This window comes from Cyprinus carpio, chromosome B17, assembly GCF_018340385.1.
Source record: "Cyprinus carpio isolate SPL01 chromosome B17, ASM1834038v1, whole genome shotgun sequence".
NCBI classification, from domain to species: domain Eukaryota; kingdom Metazoa; phylum Chordata; class Actinopteri; order Cypriniformes; family Cyprinidae; genus Cyprinus; species Cyprinus carpio.
In genome coordinates this window covers 23,254,712-23,276,208 of record NC_056613.1, presented here as the reverse complement: position 1 = coordinate 23,276,208, position 21,497 = coordinate 23,254,712, and the positions used below count along the sequence as shown (strand labels likewise).

At 37.9% G+C, this 21,497-nt stretch overlaps 1 pseudogene; it reads left to right on the top strand.

Moving 5' to 3' along the window:
- LOC109107375 overlaps positions 1 to 21,094 on the top strand; it is a 29,712-nt pseudogene extending 8,618 nt beyond the window's left edge.
- Positions 21,095 to 21,497: the final 403 nt, after the last annotated feature.

The following is a 21,497-nucleotide window of genomic DNA, read 5'->3' as shown; positions in this document are numbered from 1 at the left end:
ACGTTTGATTACAGGATCAAAGGAAGCAAAGTTTCCTTACTTTAGCAAAGGTCTCCTCTTGGCTTATATTGAAAGTTTTGTACTTCTAGTTAGTGACCGTTGTTTTGTTTCGATCTCTCCACTACGCTTCTGCATTTGTCACTTCTGAGCGGTGCAAGCGCAAAGCTGACCTCATACGTAATTCCCCCGGAACAGCTTCTGTGTACAACTGTTGGCGCAAGCTAGATTAAAGTGATTATTATAGTTTTGAATATGGATATTTTTCTTACAAAAACAACATCGAGTTGCTACAGGAGGGCTTTGTTCACCCCCCGGAGCTGTGTGAGACACTTTTTTTTTATGGATGGGTGCTTTTCATTTAACTTCTTTTGGACTGAACAATGCAACACCCGCTGACTGCAATGACAAAGCTTGAAAGATCAAAGACAATTTTTAATATAACTCTGACTGGATTCGTCTGAAAGAAGGAAGTCATATACACCTAGGATGCCTCGGGAGTGAGTAAAACACAGCCTAATTTTCATTTTTGGGTGAACTAACCCTTTAAGACAAGCAACAAACCATGAGAAACAAAATAGTTGACATGTATCAGTCTGGAAAGGGTTATAAAGCCATTTCTAAGGCTTTTGGGACTCCAGCAAAACCACGGTCAGAGCCATTATCCACAAATGGAGAAAACTTGGAACAGTGGTGAACCTTCCCATGAGTGACCCAGCCTACCAAAATCACTCCAAGAGCGCAACGACAACTTGCAATCAGGAGGTCATAACAGAACCCAGAACAACATCTTAAGAACTGCAGGCCTCACTCGCCTCAATTAAGCTCAGTGTTCATGATTCAACAGTAAGAAAGAGACTGGGCAAGAACTGCATCCATGAGAGAGTTCCAAGACAAAAGCCACTGCTGACCAAAAACAACACAAAGGCTTGTCTCACATTGGCAAAAACAAATATCTTTGATTATCCCCAAGACTTTTGGGCAAATATTCTGTGGACTGATGCGAAAAAAAAAACAAAAAAAAAAAAAAAAAAAAAAAAAAACTTTTTGGAAGGTGTGTGTCCTGTTACACTTGCCTAAAACCAACACAGCATTTCATAAAAAGAGCATCATAGCAACAGTCAAACGTAGTGGTAGTGTGATGGTCTGCGGCTGTTTTGCAGCTTCAGCACCTGGTCGACTTTCCGTAATTGATGAATGCATGAAGAAGCAAGTTTGTGACCTCAGGCTCAAGCGCACTTGGGTTCTGCAGCAGGACAATGATCCCAAACACACCAGCAAGTCCACCTCCGAATGGATCAAGAAAAACACAATTAAGGTTTTGGAGTGGTCTAGTCAAAGTCCGGACTTAATTCCAATTGAGAGCTGTATGATGCTGTGGCATTGACCTTAAAACAACAGTCCATCCATGCTCGGAAACCCTCCAATGTGGGCTGATTCAAATAAAACAAAATTCCTCCACAGCAATGTGAAAGACTCATTACCAGTTATCGCTTATCGCAAATGCTTTATTGCAGTTGTGTTGCTGCAAAGGGTGGCACAACCCGTTTTTCACGTAGTGCCAGCCCAGGTTTGGACAGCTTTTTTTTCCCTTCATAAATGAAATCATAATTTCAAAACTGTACTTTGTATTTTACTCTTTGTGTAATATTATAATTTTGTTTGATTATCGGAATCTTTTAAGTGTGACAAAATATTGCAAAAGAAGGAAAAAAACAAAAAAACCAGGAAGGGGGCAAAAACCTTTGCACGGCACTGCATTTTATATATATATATATAACCACAAATATACAAAATCACACCATATTTTCATATGGTGCAGGAACTGCTCTTTGTGCACTGCTTTTCTTTTTTGATTTTTGAAATGGAAAGAAGGTTATAACTTGTACACGTTTGTATTATGTGCACCAAAATCAAGAAGGAGGCTTGCATAAGCGTGCAGTTTGCATGAGGTACAGTATGCGCAGCGCGTCTGGACAGATCTGGACCGCAGCAGCCCCAGCTGGCATAATCTGTTCATAGTACATAAATATTCCACATCTGACTCGCCAGCCAGCCAGTCAGGAATTTAGTGGATTGCTAATGGATTGTGGTCTGTCATCAGTAGCTTTAGACCCAGAAGAAACGCTTTACGCTTTACGTTGTTATTCTGTAAATATTTTTATTAGTTGACTAAAATTTTTTTTTTTTATTTTAATTCCATAAAAAATAATTCTAAGGATGGTTAAAAAAAATATAAAATAATAAATAAAGAGAGTTAATAAGAGTAATATATATAAAGTATTAAATTAAAAGGTTTAGTCAACTGGGACAGAATTGTGAAAAAAAACGTATCACGGTTTCCACAAAAATATTGTGCAGCACAGCTGTTTTCAACACTGATAATAATCAGAAATGTTTCTTGAGCAGCAAATCATCATATTAGAATGATTCTGAAGATCATGTGACACTGAAGACTGGTGTAATGATGCTGAAAATACAGCTGCACATCACAGAAATACATTACACTTTAACAGAGATTCACACAGAAAACAGCTGTTTTAAATTGTAATAATATTTCACAATATTTACTGATTAAAATAATTCAGCCTTGTTGAGCAGAAGAGACTTCAGACAGCGTAGGGTTTGCTGTGCAGGAGTTTGTGTGGAAACACCTTGAACAGACATGGTTTTGGCATGGCATTTGGGAGTATTTTATGCTGCTGACCAACTCAGAGAGAGTGGACTTGTTTCTACAAGTTTCTTAATAATCTAATTCATCAGCATTATAGAAGGAGGGACAGAACAGTTGAAAGTGTTTTGCACACCTTTTACAATGAGAGTGTATTCTGTGAAAATATAAGCTGTTGTTAGTGAATGATGTCCACTTTTTGTATGGTGTGTTTAATGGCAAACTACACTCAAAAAAACAACAACAACTCAAAGATATAAATATGTATTCTACTGAAAATGGCAGCAGATAATGGAGAAGAGTAACAAAACAACACAGACTACTGTGTGTGTGTCAATAACATATGCAATTAACAGATGAAGTGTTTTAATTTCCAATGTGTTTTTGCATCATTTCTTTTACAGTTTAATGTCTCCATCTTTCTGTGTCTATAGTCTCTGTCTGTGTCTCTTATTAGGGTCTTTGTGTTTTTTATGATTTATATGTAATTTATTTGTACGTAGTGTGTGTTGAGTGTGTGTATGGTAAGTATATTTATTTATGTGGTTGCTTGATTTGAATTTTTTTTTTGTATTTGTTACTTGGGTAGTTATTGACATCTGGTGAAAATTTCATGTCAAGAGCACCTTTAGAAATATATTTAATGAGAAAAATGGTGACGTGTTCAATACTTATTTTACCCGCTGTATGTTTAAATGTCTTAATAAAAAGGTCTGGCTTAAAATGAGATGAGTAAATAATGACAAACTTTTTATTTCTGGGTGAATCAATCCTTCATTGAAAATAATTTGGTATAGAAACAATGTTTTCACTCAAAAACTGCTAGTAAACTTTCAAAATAATTACAAAGAAATGGCAAGTAACACAGTGAAATAAATATGTGTAATAGTATTTTCTTGTAAATGTACTTTAGTTATCTCCAGATTTGTTTACAGTGTTGTACTTCAGAGCAGTTGATGTAAAATGAAATATGATATGACATTTATCCATGTAAAACTGAGGGCTTTGTTGCACCTGTTCTCCAGTAACAGAGTTCAGTCTTCACACATTGGGGTTTATTTCTGAACTTCTGACTCTTGTGGCACGAAATCATAAACAGATGGACGACAGGTTTACCTGAATGTGTCAGAGCAGAGGAAACTGATAGCTGTTCTCTGACCTCTCTCCCACTGCAGATGACCTTCCCTACTGCCCCAAGGGAATAACCTCCAAGGTTTTCCGCTTCAACGTCTCCAGCATGGAGAAGAACGCCACCAACCTGTTTCCGGGCAGAGTTTCGAGCGCTGCGTGTGCCGAACTCCAGCGCCAAGAGAAACGAGCAGCGCATCGAGGTCTACCAGGTGCCACACTGCTGCTTTCATTCAGTCACATTCAACCTGTACAGCCTGACTTATCAAATCATAGTCAGAAAAACTGAATTATTCCAGAGGGAACCGCTTATTTAAAACCTTAGACAGAATATTGCACAGTTACATATGGTGGTTGGTGGTTTCTGTTGATAATCATATTTGATCCATGGCTCAATAGTGGTGAGAATATGGAGAAATGTGATTTGCTGCAGATGCTGATATTTATATGACGAATTCTGCTGCTTGTACTGTAAATCAATGAGATGTTTATAACAGTAGAGCAGATACTGACATAAAATATAAATATCAGTCATCTCTCTATATCTGCAGTAATGTGTCTCAGTGAGATGAGATGTAAATGATCCAAACATATAATGCAGTGAGTTTGAGAGCTGAAGAAATAAAGGCTCCTCAGAAGATGTGATATGTTCTGGAGGCTTGTGAAGATCATTCCTCCGCTGAGGAGCAGTGAAAGTAAAGCTTCTGGAGTGAGACGATCCTCAAAAGATCCTGATGATCAGATTTGAGACTCTAAAACATGATTGATGGAGAATCAAGTAAAGCTGAGCTGCTTCAGTCCAGTAAGAGTTCATCTGGAGATATTACTGCAGTTATTCTGACCTTTACTTGATCAAAATCACTCAAGATCTGACACCAGAAGCTCCAGCTGAAAGAACTAAATAGTGTTACTTTATGATACTAAAAGTGCTTTTACTGGAGCTTTTAGAGTAAATAAACAAAACAAAAAAAAAAACAATACATACAGTACAGGTCAAAAGTTTGGAAACATTACTATTTTTAGTGTTTTTGAAAGAAGTTTCTTCTGCTCATCAAGCCTGCATTTATTTGATCAAAATATACAAAAAAAAATTTAATATTGTGATATATTATTACAATTTAAAATAATTTTTTTTAAATGTATTATACTTTAAATTATCATTTATTTCTGTGATGCAAAGCTGAATTTTTAGGATCATTATCACATGATCCTTTAGAAAATCATTCTAATATGATGGATTCACCTTATCAAAGTTGGAAACAGTTTCTGCTGCTTAATATTTTTTCAGAACATGTTTACTTTTTTAGGATACTTTTTGATGAATAAAACGTAAAAAAAAAAAAAAAAAAAAAAAAGAAGCTAATGTTTTTTAAAATATAAATATTTTGTAATAACCACAATAGACACTACTGGTCAGTAATTTGGGGTCAGTAATTTTTTTTTCTTTTTTTTTTTTTAAATAAAATCCATACTTTTATTCAGCAAGGATGTGTGGTTAAATTGATAAAAAAGTGATAGTAAAGACAAATATATTATTAGAATATATATTAATTAGATTTTTTTATTATTGATTTTGAATAATGCATGCGTTCTTTTTTAACCTTTTATTCATCACAATATATTAGACAGCAGACTGTTTTTCCAACACTCATAATAAACAATATCAGAAATATTAGAATGATTTCTAAATGATCATGTGATAGACTGGATGTTACATGTGACACTGAAGGCTGGGGGTAATGATGCTGAAAATGCAGCTTGTGCATCACAGGAATAAATTATTTTTTTGAAAAGTATATTCAAATAGAAAACTATTGATTTTAAGTTTGTAATCATATTTTTAACAATATTACTGTTTTTTTCTGTATTTTTGATCAAATAAATGCAGGCTTGATGAGCAGAAGAAACTTCTTTCAAAAACATAAAATAATGTAATGTTTCCAAACTTTTGGTCTGTACTGTGTGTGTATATATATTATATATATATTATATAATATATATATATATATATATATATTATATATTATATAGATCATATATATATATATATATATAGAAGTAGATTGAGTGTCAAACAGGTTTAACAGCAAAGTTTTGATCATTTAGAGACCTTCAAATATGATCCAGTAGGCTTTATAGGGTAGAAAAAGAAAATACTTTTATTTTTCCAAGAAGTTTTAGAGGATTTATGATCAGGCCCCAGGTGGGATCTCTGGATGTTTTTGTTATTTTCTCTTCTATTTTTAAAGGGAAAATCTGCAGAATTCTGTGGAATGGATGTGAATGAACAGAATGTGAAACTGAGCTGAGCGTATGACAGTCTTACTGGTAGCTGAAAGCATTATGAAGCCAAAAACTAACACAAAGGCTGAGTTACAGCGCTTTCTGCAGATCCCAGTAAGCAAAGCCGTGACTCCACACAGGAGTAAACGCATTTATCATGCTTTAACATAAAGGATCATTAGGAGAAGAGATGGTGGAGGTCTCAGTGTTTCACTGGAAAAACGTTGCAGCTTGTAGGCCAATCATATAATGACGTTTACAACATTCATTCACCCTTGAGCAGAGAAACTCAGTCTTTACAGCAAAGAGCCAAAAACCAAACTCGACTGAGGACCACTGCCCACATTGTATTATACTCAAATATTATTCTTTATATCAACATTCTTTACATTTGAATGCCAAAGTAAAACAATATAATTTAGACAAAAATATTCTTAAAGGCATGCTTTTCCTCTTACCCTCCCTACACATATAGCTCATTCCAAAATGAATATTTAATGGCAAACATATGATTAATTTGTTGTGTCTGATGTGTTTGTGTGTAGCTCTTCATATGAGAAGTGCTGCTGTCTTCTTTGTGTATGAACTGTATTAATGTGCTAAACTGCCCGAGTAAAAAACGCATATATTTAAAATACATTTATTTCATACTAAGTATAGTTCATATCTATTAACATATTTACTGACATATCGCTCAAGACTTACTAAAAATTATGATTAAACTTTATTTGGAGTACTGCTTGTGCACAATGCACATTTCTTAATATTAAGCCTAAAATATGTTTTATTGATGAGGATTATTTTTATAATATCTGTGTTTAAATGCGTTTAATGTGGACCTGAAGTATATTTGCAATGGTTCCACTTTAGCACAATCAAATACACTTTAGTACATCTTTAGTTGGACTTCAGCACATTTAAAGTGCGTTAAGCACAAACTTACTTGTTCCTGTTTAGCAGACTTAAGTAAACCAGTTTAGTACACTAAAATAGAATAGCAGATGATAAAAGTTATACTGGAATACATTTTTAGTATAAATCTTTCAAAACGGACTGATCATGAGCTCTTGAGGTTGTTCTGTGACCATATAGATTTAAACTTCAGTTAAAAAAGTGAATAAATAAGAGAAGGTGCTGCTATTATGAAAACAGAAAACAAAGAACAGTGAATGACATGATCAAGTCCATCTCCCAACACTCTGAAACTGCTTAGATATTTGTATACATTACAATTCTAAAGTTTTGGGTCAGTAAAATTTTTATGTTTATGAAAGTATTTTATTTATCAAGCGTGCATTAAATTGATCAAACGTGACAGTAAAGACATGTATAATGTCACAAATAAATGTGACTGTTTCAAATAAATGCTGCTCTTTTGAACTTTCTGTTCATGACTTTCCACACAAATATTTGGCAGCACACCTGTTTTCGGCATAATATTTTCAGAAATATTAATAAAGTTTTAATCAGCATATTAGAATGATTTCTGAAGGATCATACAATGCTGAAAATTCAGATTTGATCACAGCAATCAATTACATTTTACAATATATTCACGTAGAAAACAGCTGTTTTAAACTGTAATCATTTGTTTTTGTGTATTTTAGATCAAATAAATATAGTCTTGGATAGCAGAAGAGACTTCTGTCAAAAACATTTTATAAAATCCCCAATTGTAGTGTAAATGAATATTTTTAACAATTAACCAAATCTTGATAGATCAGTTAAAATGCCTACACATCAGATGTTTTCTGCAGTTCAGTTCTAGGCGATGCTTTGGTTCATACAGACACAGCCTTTGTCGTTTTTTGCAGGTTTTTAAATACAGCGCCAATACACCATGCAACACATCCTTCACATCTAAGCCTCAAATACTAGAGTTTCCACACACAGAACAAACACAGATGATGGCACAGTACTGAAGTGAGACGGAGCGCGAGTCTTTTTCCAGGCCTGATCTGTATTCCAGGTGCTGATGGATTATACAGAAGAACATTTGCACAATTGGGAGCGAACAAAAGAAGCATTCTGAGAAACTCAGAGCTTTACTTTCACATGCCGATGCCTCAGAACGCAATATAAACCCTGCGGCTTGCAGGCCTGAGAGCCGTTATATAACAGATTCATTCCGCGAGTATATGTTCTATAGGTGTTGTACTTTCAGTGGGGGTTTCCTGACGGGGTTCCAGTATTTCCTGTGAAGGAGCCGCTGGTCGTGGGCCTCGCGTCAGAAGCTGCTTCACCTCGCAGGAGAGAGCGCCGTGGCTCTGGCGTGGGCCGCTCAAGTGCTCTCCACAGACGCACTCTCAGGATGTTAGATTAGCTCCTCGCAGCGCTCCAGAACTTACTTATCCAAGCCTGCTTTTCATGGGCCAAGCCGTGGTGGGACCTCTGTGATTTTATCTGGCAGACTGAAGCGTCAGACAGCGAGGGGCCGCATTCTTACAGCTGCTTTCAAGGGTCTTCTGATTTCCTACTGCAATTTCTGTGCAGTTCATGGATGGGATAGCTTTGTAAGAAATTAAATGACTCTGCACAGTTAACAAATTTGTAATTTGCACCTTGTGATCAATGACAGACAATAACTTTAAATATTTCACAGATATTTAGGAAACGCAAAGTCCACATACTTGCGCTACAGCAGTTATTCTGCTTTGAAATGAGCTTTCTGTGTTGGAATGTCTGTGTGACTCCGCCCACTGCCAGTTTACCCAATAGGATTTCGACACCCTGGGTTGCCAGTTCAGTTAGCAGTATCGCAGCCATGAAAGCCAGCAAACGAACTGGGTCAGGGATTGCAGAACGTACCCAACCTAAAAAAACATGGAAAAAGCTCTGAACAGAAGCATATTAAACACAAATAAATCAACTTGCAGTGTAACTTGCATTGTCAATTGCACTCATTCTTGTTGTGTGTCCTCAATCTGGCAACCCATGTGAGCGTGGAGTCTTTGGAGGAGGGTTGGGAGAAACAATATTTTGAATTTGGACCACAGTACCCATTTCAACCACTAGCTGTCAATATTACATGCAACGCCTTTAACTTTTGAATATAGAACTATGAAATGATGGGGAAGAATTTTACTCTAAAGATGACACTAAAACTGCCAGTAGGTGGCAGCATGTTTAACGTCTTAACGACTGAGTCATTGAGTGATTCACGGATTCAGTTGATTCGCTCAGAATGGCTGATCATTCATAAGTGAAGCAAGTGACTGTTTTTACGAATGAGTCATTGAATCACTGACTGATTCATTCAAAAAATGTTGATTCATTCAGCAGTGAAACACATCTTTGTGTTGCTCTTAGATGTGCAAACTGTGATTTGTTTGAAAATATTTTCATTGCCTAAATATATTTTCAGTCGCACATATGAATTTTTGGTTTCAAACTTGACTGAAATGGTTGCAGTCTAGAGCCCCACTCTCTGTAGCCAATTTTATGTTTTTGTAATGTTTTACTTCTTTAGAAGTACTTCAGAAGTACTGAACTTTGTTCCTTTTGTGGAATATGCATATGAACACAGAAAAAAATAAAAATCTATGAAATTGATTAGAAAAGGCTAAAAGGCCTTAAAGAAGTCACACTTGAGAGCTTCACAGTTTAAAAATGAAATCCGCTTCCTCAATAATCACGTTAATGATTCGTTGAGCTTGTGTTTGGCGTTTGCACACATCAGTGATTACACTGCTTTGAGTCTCTGGAGCAGACACAGTAACAGCTCTTGGCTGATTTTGAGCTGGACATGACAACAGTAATGACTTCAGTCAGTGATTCAGTCATTAAACTGATCGAACTGATAGCTCATGCATTTGAGACTGAGACTGACGGATTCATTAAATCAACCATATGACTCATCCATCTGTGAATCACACATCCTGTGTGGATATTACCTTTGTGTTATTTTATGCATATTTGATTCAGACTGCAAACTCTCAGCTGAAACATCATTTCTCATGCCGTAGTGCTGTATATTCAGTAGCAGTGCAGCACAATGCAGGAAACATTAGCTGCGTCAAAATGTTGCACTATTCTGTGCCATTTTGTTGTATAAATAGCCTAGTGCAAGTAGTGTGTTCACACTGAAAACCCCAACAAGCAGGTGCACTTGGGGATGCACTTATTTAACTGAAAACATTAGGTGTTGAGTGTTGAACATGCACTGTTGAACACAAAATGCATACACTAAACGTACACTGGAGCAAAGTGTATAGTATTCATCATGGAGAAGGCAATCCCAGAATGCATTGTGAAGAGATTAGTGAAAAAAAACATATCCAAAGGGAAAGAAATGTCAGTTATAAGTAAGGGATAATGTACATCCGGATGGGTTGTTATTGCAAATAAACCTTGACAGCCTGATCACCATGAAGAGGTTTATCCTGCTCATTACACGGCTGCTCTCCACAGAACTACACAACTGGACACAAAAATATAGATATGAGTTTACATTTTTCATTAACTCACTAAATACAAAGCTTCTGAGAAGAATAACAGTTCATAGAAAGTGGCTTTTGGCCAAGATGAACAAACAAGTTCAAACAAGAGAAATGTAAGGGATAAGGTACACTCATACTACTTATTGTAGTAAATGAACCTCATAAAGAATTATGTTGACATTAAATATTGATTTGAGATGAAGCTGTTTTAAAATCATACCTGTTTATTATCCTATAATCCATTACAGTGTATAATCATTCATACTACTTATTGTAGTATACAATAAAAATGCATTGTTAATGATACTGAAGTCCTCAGATGCATTTTCTAATCAATAATTAGTCAGACGCAAGATTGTAATGCCATAGCTTCAGATATCTGGATGAATGTTATTTTAGTCAGGTTAGACACCAAACTGAAGTGAACACGTTAAAACTGATTGATCTAATGTTGTGATGATGATCTGTTAAAGTCGCGACTGACCAATCAGGATCAAGCAGAGCGCCTGGTAACAAACTGAATTAATTCAGTTTTGAAAAGTATCAATACAAAGTTATGTGTGTGTGATGAGTTGATGGTTCCCTTATGAGTTTCTGTCTGGGATGCTGTCTATGTAGACCGAGTGGAACAGAGCCGATGTCTGCCAGAGTATTTTAGCTCAGAAACCGTCCCAACAACATCATGGAAATTATTCAGTTCCAGTATTTGAAAATAATGGAACTGGTTCTGAATAGAATCTCCACCTGCATTCAGATGTAGCTGTCAATCAGAGGCGTGAACGAGGAGCTCGGCGTGTGTTGACTGGGTTCGGCCGTTCCTTCGCAGGCGCAGGCGTGCTGTATTATGGGCTGTCAGACTCAGTTTTTCCATGAGTGAGAGAGCAGAAGCGTTTGGCCTTGGGCCTCGCTGTCTGTCTGTAGTGTGCAGGAGAGAGTTCGTGTTCTCCTCAAGCTCACGTGTGTCATTATTTTCCATGTTAACACACTTTCTCGTATCTCAGTTCAGTGATCAGAAGAGTGAAACACTGACTGTGAGATGCTTTTAGAAACTGGTGCGTTCAGGTCCCCTTGGAAAGTTGAATGTAGTTGAGATGGGAAATTCAATTACGATGTCAGGTGTATTTAAATCACTTTGTTCGGAGAAAGATGGTGATGTACATTTTCTGCATGAAATTCAAAGAGATTTTTCAACTCTGCAGGGACAGAATGATGAATGTGCACTGGATGTGTTTATGCTGTAAACTGAATTACTATATAGGCTATGCTTTTTATTACATGCAGTTTAGGCCTTGTCCACACTAACACGTTTTAGTTTGAAAACACATCTTTTTATCTCCATTTTGGCCTTCTGTCCACACTGAGTTGCTTTCCAAAGTGGATAAATTTGAAAAAGCTGTGTTTGCATTGTAGTGTGGACTGTGAAAATGGAGGCTTTTGAATATGATGATGCATGTTTAATCAGGTGACACATATTGTTCCAATAGATTTTTGTTTATAACGGTGTTGTTCCTGTTATGTGACATGTCAACTTCTGACTCAACCAATTAGTATGTGAGCAGCAAACCTGTTAAAACCATTATGAAAATTCTGTCATTAATTACTCGCCCTCATGTCCTTCCAAACCTTAAGACCTTCGCTCATCTTTGGAACACAAATTAAGATATTTTTGATGAAATATGAGCGCTCTCAGACCCTCCATAGACAGCTACACAACTGAAATGTTCCCAGACACCAGTGGCTCAATTTTGCGAAGCTACGAGAAAATAACAATTTCTTCTTCTTCTGCACCATTGTGGAGTACCACGATGCACGTGCACCTTTCTCCTGAAAGTAATCAACGCTGATTACATTGATTACGTTTTATCGATGTCCTTGCTACATTTCTGGACCTGGGAACATTGTAGTTGCATTGCTGTTTACGGGTCAGAGAGCTCTCAGATTCCATCAGAAATATCTTAATTTGTGTTCCAGAGATGAACGGAGGTCTTGTGGGTTTGGAACAACATAAAGGTGACTATTTAAGGACAGAATTTTAATTTTTGGGTGAACTATCCCTTTAAAGTTGTTTGCTAATGCTGATGGCATATAATGTCAGTTCTAAGCTCACGCGTGGCGTGTCTGTTGGTAGATTCTTCGTCCAGACGAGCACATCGCTAAGCAGCGGTACATCGGCGGCAAGAACGTTCTGACGAAAGGAACGCCGGAGTGGGTTTCCTTTGACGTCACGGAGACCGTACGGGAGTGGCTCATGTACAGAGGTCAGTAAACCTTTACCAAACGCTATTACATCAGAGGTCAGTCCTGTTAATATGTGAACTGATGTATGAGGACACTGAATCAGATACATGTGATTTATGCCATGTGGTTTGCATCAGGTACTTTAGATTGTTGTTGTTAATAGGCCTATGTCAGCTGTGCTAAAAACAACAACAACAAAGTAGAAAGACTGAAATAATACTTGTAAAACCTTGACTCCAGTAATCATTTTTTTTACCTCAGGGTTGAAGTAATTAATCTGAATGACATACACTGTCCATTAAAATGATAAACATATCAGTGTTTTTCGCTGTATTCTCTGGTCTTCCAGCAAAAGTGTGTGTATGAATTTACAGCTGTCACTATAATTAGTGAGGATATTGGCAGAGCATGTACAAATGTAAAAATAAAAAAAAAAAAAATCCCAGTTGAGTTGTGTGAGTGATTCTGACCACACAGAGACAGCTTCATGTGTTGTAATGAGATAAACTGCACCAAACACTCTGTCATAATATATTTTGAATATATTGTGAATCACAAGAGTCACTAAATATTCAATCTGTGTAGGAATCGCTGTAGTTACCCTGCAATGAACGACCAGTTTGCATGTAATGAAAAAAATGACAATTTGAAAACCCATGTTAAAAAAGTTGAGAAACGTACAGAAAAGTAATTGGCTGTGAACTACACAGGTCCAGCTCCTTCTGAAGAGCCCAAATCTGGCAGATTACCATTACTTTAACAGTGTTTAGTAACGCAGAAGCAGTTTTTATTCAAATAATTTGGCCAGTGCCTCATGTGGGCTAAAATACCGTGAGTAACATTTGCTCAAAGATGCTGTTTAGGCTGTGAATGTCCAAACACACACAGAAACCGTATCCCAAAATCTGTGTGTTGTTCCACTGCTCAAGACCAACCTCGGCCTGGAGGTCAGCGTTCACTGCCCGTGCCACACGTTCAGCCCCAACGGAGACATCGTTGAGAACATCAATGAGGTGTTGGAGGTCAGATTCAAAGGTGAGTGAAGAAAAACCAATGCTGAAATCAAACACATCCAGCATGCACCAGCTTTCTAATGGATTTATTTCTTATTTTGCCTTTTTTCAAAACCGGATTCAGTTTTTGAGATGTACTAGAAAAAGTTTTCATGCTTGATTGTTCCAAAAAAAGCATTATTTTTCACATATTTTACATTATTGGTGCAATTCTCTTCCCACTCCGTCTCAAAAAACCGCTCCGAAGAAGCCCCTCCTCCTGAAATACAAAATGTGTTCTGATTGGTTAGCTGGCCCAGTGTGTTGTGATTGGTCAGTTACGCTCATCTGCTCAGTTTCATCTGTAAATATTAACAATGGCGCCAATTTTGCCATATGAATTTGAGTCTGATTCAGAGCCAGAGAATGTTTATGAACAAGAGGACTGTAGAGAACCCATTCAAGCACAGGTTTTATAGGATTTTCCTACGGTCTCCAGCGCAGCTGAACCAGGCCTCATCCCCTTTTCTGTGTATTCTGTGGGTGGAGATATTTCAGTTATTGCGTCAGAGTGACATTGTGACTTCACAAGATCTGGAAGAAGCATGTTGTAGTCTGAACAGTTCTTGAAAAGTGTTTTCTGTGTAAAGACAGTGTGTAGCACAAGTTATGTAATCAGATTACTTTTTTTTTGTTTTTGGTTTTTTTCAAGTAAAGTAAAACATCACCCTTTTTAATTTACAAGAACATATCTGAGCTACTTTTTTCAAATAAGTAATGCCAGTTACTGTTTTTTCCTGTTTAAAGACTGACAGCTCTGGTGTTGCCATGTTGAGAGAAATCAGGAGTAAGTGCAGAGCGTTGTGTGTGAACATGATCTTACATTAAATATGAACATGTGTTTACTCATCTCACCTGCACACAAACACATTCAGTGTTCCTCAAATTGAATAAAAACAGTCTAACGCAAACTCAGAATATTATACAAACCTGCAATAATTAAATGTTAAATAAACCAAATATCATTTATGCATTTAATCCTATTTTATTATCCAGTGTCTTTGCTTCTGACCTTCAGTGATCCCATTCAGCCATACTAATATTAAAACACTACTTTAGGTAAACATAACATTTTTAATTTGTATTGCTGAAGAGTGTTGAGCTTTCTTCTCTTGCATCCTGTTCTTCATAAGTTTCCTTCAGCCTGAGGCTTATTCATTTCACTTTTGGTGTAAAAGGTCTTTTACGTTTGCCAAAAATACAACTTTTTATATTAAAACAAAAAGCAAGCCCAGCCCAGGTGAGAAAAAGTAACGCAAAAGTAATGTAACACATTACTATCCATTAAAAGTAACTAAGCAAAGCAATTAGTTACATTTATAACTATACGCAATATTGTAACACATTTCTTTTAAAAGTAGACTTTGAGCTTTATAACCTTCCAGATCTTTTTTTTTTTTTTAAATGCTCAAACAGTAACGTTACACACTAACTAGTTTAAAAAAGTTAAAAAGGTCATCTGCTATAGTTATAACACCTGGATGAGGAATAAATTAAGGTGAGAGTTAGAGCTGATCGTGGTACTGCAGACTCTCCGTACTGTTTATTTCTAAGACACTGAAAAAACTGGTGCACGATCAGCTGGTGTTTGAAACATACTTCACTTAGAAACCGTCAACAAATAATTCCAAAGAAATGGTAACACATTGAATTAAACATGAAATTCTGAAGAAGACTGAAAGAGTATTATAGTATCCAATCATCTTTTCACAGCGTACAGTATGATGATTAGTCAGTTCCTCAGGTTTCTTCCCTGAGCTTCACCGCACATGCGTTCTGCTGAGATAAAGGCTCTGGCGTATGGAATCTCACTTAGTTCTGGGGGCCTCGGGGTGTCTGGGGTTTTGGGAGCGCGCGCTGGCTGGAATGTGCCGTCACTGCGGGCACGCAGACTCTTGGCCCTCAATGAAAGAGGGGCGTCTGTCTCTACGGGCAATGCCTCTCCTGGGACCCGAGCTGCTTTTGCGATCACAAACAGATTGAATACGCAGATGCTCCAGGAGACGGAGAGCTGCCGTCTGTGGCGAATCCAGACCGCCAGCGTGAAATCTGGTCCACTCTGCAGCGAGACACAGGTTCTGACACATAAAACTACCAAACGCACTTCTAGTTTCAGCGTGGTTTTATCCAAAACCATTGATACTGCAATAATAGCACATAACAAAGTGGTAAACTAATGCTGCAGAATCGCAGAAAACAGCTGAGTGGAAAACGTGTGTAGATGTCAGAATTTCCATCTATTATTTTGCAAGCAATGCTTTTCAGGCAAGGCAGACTGTATGGATGTGACTGGAAGAACTCGCTGTATCACGACTGAGTGCACTGAGACATTGTGTAAAGACTGGTTTTGTTTTGCGAAGCTCTTTCTTTTTAATGTGCGCAGTACACATCAGACGCTCTGTGACATGATGTGCTTGAGTGCTCTGAAGCAAGCACGACGATGCCACCTCATTTATTTATTACAGACTATATTGTTTGAAAAACGTCTCTTTTTGCGGTCGGGCCAATCTGTTTATAAATATGCATTCTGCATAAAGAAAAGTACATTTCATACAAACAGACGTTGAATTTCAATTTGAGATTGTCCTGAGATTCTAAAGCTAAAAAGTCTCATTAAAAGACTTCTGTACCTCAAACAGGCAAAAAGCAACAAACTTGGGTCTAAATCAAAAGTCAGTGTGGCTTCACCAACATAGAACTTGAAATGACATCACAAAGAAGATTCCTGTAGATCCGTAGTCAGTAAATCTCACTGCTTGTGTTTATTAAAATAAATTAGGTTGTTTTGTATTCCTCATCTGGCAGCTGTCACGTTGGAATTGAATAGAACTGAATTCATGAACATCAGATTGTATTTGTGCTTTAAGGTTTCTAATGCGAGCCGCTCTGTCAGTTCTGGTTTGACTGTGCTTCTGCTGCGTCCTCAGGGATGGAGAGCGAGTACGAGGAGAACCGCTGGGATTTGGGTCGACTAAAGAAGCAGAAGGAGCAGCTTCTCCCTCATCTGATCCTGATGATGCTGCCGCCACACCGGCTGGACGTGCTGCCCACCTCTAGACGACGCAAACGCGCGCTGGACACCAACTACTGCTTCTCGTGAGCATTTCTTCAACATACTAATAAAACTAAGCTTACTGAAACTGCAGCCCTATTCCAAAAATTACTGAGCTGCCTAGCTAGACAATTAAATGCATCGCAGGGGCTTATTGTTTGATTGCATATTTATTTGATAGGGACAATGCATGTAAAGAAACATTTGTGTAAAATACAGAATGTAAACAAGCCGGATTATAGCAACATTGCTAATGTACAGTACATCCACAGTCCCTTGGCAGGTGCACAAATATACAAAATACCCCAAAAACATTGTTTAAAATTTAGAGGTAAAACGGTTACAGTATTGATTTATCATAAGCCACTTTCTAAAGTGATTTTTAAAAGTATAAAAGATAAACTATGAAAAGTATCATTTGGATAAAAGCATCTGCCAAATGCATTAACGTAAATGTTAATCTGTAGGTAAGAATGCAAGGTGAATTCAATCTGCTTTCCTCTCAAAGATGGCAAGACCTTTAAAATACGTATTCTCGTCTCTGCTTCATGTTGCAGTAAGCAGCAGCGTACCTCATGTGTCTAGAGAGATTTTGCCCTTGAGAATGAACTTTTTAATTGGCACCTGACTGCTCGAAGCGTCTAGGAGGTTCTGCAAGAGCTTGCAAGTTTGAATTTGTCCCAGTATGCTATGTAGTGCACTGGCTCCTTAGTGTGTGGCTCTCTGTTAGCACTCCACACCTGGGTCGGATCCAGGAGGGAAAAAATGACACACCTCACAGTGGAATTTCTGAGCCTCAAAAGACTGTCTGACATGTTTATAAGGCCATGCAGAACCGAAATAGAAGTCTCCGAAACATCCAAGTGAAAAGTGCATGGAAACATCTCTGAATGAATGCAGAACCCACGCCAGGATGTGAACGGGCAGGTGGAGAAAGTGACGGCTTTCCTTCTGCTTTCAGGAACTACGAGGAGAACTGCTGCGTTCGGCAGCTGTACATCGACTTCCGGCAGGATCTGGGCTGGAGGTGGATCCACGAGCCCAAAGGGTATCACGCCAACTTCTGCTCGGGGCCGTGCCCGTACCTCCGCAGCGCTGACACCACGCACAGCTCGGTGAGAGTCTCCTTCACACCTTTACTAATGTCGCTTTAACACGTGTGACTTTGTTTCATGGAAAAAATGAAAGAGAGTGTGAAGAATGTCCAAGCTGCTCTTTGCAATACAATAAATGAAATGGAAAGACCTGTCCAAAAATGCACCATAAACAGAGGTTTAGGCTAAAGACTAAACCCTTGAGTCTCAGACCAAGATGTCTTGAGACCAGGACCACCAGATCATGTCACATGATGCTCTGTGTGAGAAACAGCCTTTATTCACTGAAAATCTTCCACTTTGTGTTTGCATACATACAAATTTGCTGCTTCAAGACAAGAGGTCAGTGATGCCAAGTGGCATCGGTTCTTGTGCAACTCGTATCTGATCACAGCCATCCTAAGATTTAAGAGTTTCAAATGAGATTTGAGAGCTACAGTACATTATATACTCTACAATACCATTATGTCACTGGTCAATTTAGACCTTAAATATCAGTCTGTTCCTCACAAGCGTCATCACGGGACTTAAGAAGACTTCAGATGAAAAAGAAAACGACAATTTTTATGGTGCTTTTCAGATTCTTGACTCTATTTCCACTCATTGTATTGAAAAGGAGGCATGCACATGTGATGCACCAAATTTTTAGCAACCAAAAACAAAAAAATAATTGGCTGAATTAGTAGTTTCAACAGTTTAAAAATAGTTCTAGAAGTCCAAAAACATCTTCTCCGATGGCACATTTTGTTAATTGTGTTAGCATTTATTTAGTGCACTTCAGCATAACAAAAATGATGCTAGACTAGCAATGTGTAGAACTGGTTTGGCTGAAATATCAAGAGGTGGATTGTTGCCAAAGAACTTTACTATGACTGGTATATCACATGTGGACATGAAAGCATAAAGAGCGCAATCACCCAGTTACCCAAGGTGAATTACCCCAAAAATTTCCACTTTCGGTTTTTAGCTTAATAAAAACTTTAATTTCGATTTTGTTGTTTCAGTAAAAACTAAAACATCAAAATCACTAACGTGCTTGATTAATCTTTTGTGTTCCATGTAAGAAAGTCATACAGGTTTAGAACTACACGAGGGTGAGTGAATGATTCATTTGAATATTAATTGATGACTATTATTATTCAGTAATATAGCTAATTTGGTGGCATCAGAATTTGAACAAAATTTGGTCTAAATTGAGCTCAATAACGAGACTACTTTCTTCTGTTGGGCTGCTTTGTTTCAGCGTTTAATTTTTTCATGAATCTGTATTGTATAAAGCGCTATAGAAGCAAATGTGACTTGACTAACCCTTTGTCCAGTTACCCACACTTGCGGTCTTGGCTACTTGAAAGTGTGCATATGCGTGTGCGACAGGAAGTAAGTGTGCAAGACTGTCCCAAGTCTTAAAACTAATGCTATCCGAAGCTTAGTGTATCCCATCATGCATCATGTTCTGGAAATAAATCGTGAGACTTTTTGGCCAAGATCTCGCAAGGTCATGGAAACTTTTCCAATGTAAGTTAAATATTAATATAATAGGCTAATTAGATATTATATAATTTTGTAGAAAAACAAGGGTGCACGTTTTATTGGTGCAAAGATGAGTAGTGGTGATATTTATTTTGTACATCATTTGCAACTGCTTTTAATCACTTCACAAATTAAATTGTCATGTTATTGGGATTACTGAACAGACATTTAGAAGCTGATTTTAAAATAAAGTATTTAAAATAAAATAAAGCTATGTAAACACTTGCATTTTTACAGCATAAGTGTGTCCCATCAGGACAGTGAGTTCATCCTCACTTGGACACAGTAGTCAAGTAGTCAAGTGCAACAACTGCAAGTGTGGGTACAGAGACGCATCATAATCTGAAAACCACTCTCAACAACGCTCTCCATTGACTTTTTACTGCGGGAAGCTGCCTCCTTGTCATTTCTGAGTCATAAAGAACAGAACAATGCTTAAAAGCTGCTATGTGAGAAGGTGTACAGTAAACAAACTAAAAAACCCAGAACTACGTTTTTATAAGCGGTCCGCCCAAGAACGAGCATTTAGGACACAAAAGTAGAGCACAACATGTCATATTACTCTGAGAACTGCGCCCAAAGGAGGGAAACGTAACCGGCGACAAGACCATTTATTATTTTTAACCATATAAAAGAATTATTTCACAAGCCTATGTGAATCAGAGAGGAGGAGATATATTGAGAAGCTAAATTGTATTTCCTTACCTTCTTATTGTTTGAGAAAGGATCCAACTGAACGCCCCAACATAAAATACCCCGACATCTACAACGACATCTACGACAAGTTTTTTGGGTGGACAGCTTATAAAAATGTAGTTCTGGGTTTTTTAGCTTGTTTACTGTACACCTTGTCCCACAGCAGCTTTTAGGCATTGTTCTGTCAATGAGTCAGAAATGACAAGGAGGCAGCTTCCCGTAATACAAAGTCAATGGGGAGGGTTGGATTGTGTGGGCATGGCATAAATGCACTCTGTCTCTTTCTGGACAAAGCATTACAATGTGTCTCCTGGTTTCTCATCAGCTGCTGAGCCTGTACAACACGCTGAACCCCGAGGCATCCGCTTCCCCCTGCTGCGTTCCTCAAGACCTGGAGCCGCTCACCATCCTCTACTACGTGGGCCGAACCCCTAAAGTGGAGCAGCTCTCCAACATGATCGTCAAATCCTGCAAGTGCAGCTGAGGGGCCCGAGACCCCGGCACTGAGCCCGACGCGGGTTCCAGAGCTCGAGGGCCAACAGGAAGGTTGCGTGCCAGGAACTGGACTCTGAATGAATACCTCCATACATCCTTCTCACCCACATCCACCCCGGGAGCCAGAGGCTTCTCTAAGCACTAGAAAGTACGCTGCCCTACGATCCCTCGGACTTCTAGTTTGACGTTTGAAGTGACTTGTCCAGTTTTAATGTGTATTTTTTGGTCAGCTCTTTTAACGGCGAACCTCACGGGCATTTGTGAGCTCTGACCTTCGTAAGATCCACAGAAGCGGCTTCACTGAGGACGACACCGATCGACATACACCGACCCTAGTGTTTTCGTATAACTCATCTGAGCACGGCATTTCCCAGACTGAACGCTGTAGTGTGTAATCAGCACCGTTTGTCTAACGCGACGGTGTTTAATCTTAATACAAACATGCTGGAAAGAAATCTTTTGAGAAAACATGTGTGTTTGACTTATGTTTACCTCTGTTCACTCGGCAGAAGTTTTAGGGATTTTTATAGTTCTTCAATGAAGATGGAGTTTTTGTTTGAATTATGTCTTTAAATGTTATTTTAGATTGCATTATTCTTGTGGTTTTTAATTGTCGTACTCCTCAAAAACACTTTTTTTTAATTAAACAGTCTTGGACAAAAAGAGTTTGTCATGAGTTTCAGAGAATCTGCATCATCTTCGACTGTTAAAAATCTCGACAGGTTGCATAGCTTGCTTTAAACAGTATATTTTTTTCCCTTAAAACAGAAGTAATCACAAAAAGTAGCTGAGATTTCCTCCATGCTAAAAAGGTACAACAGC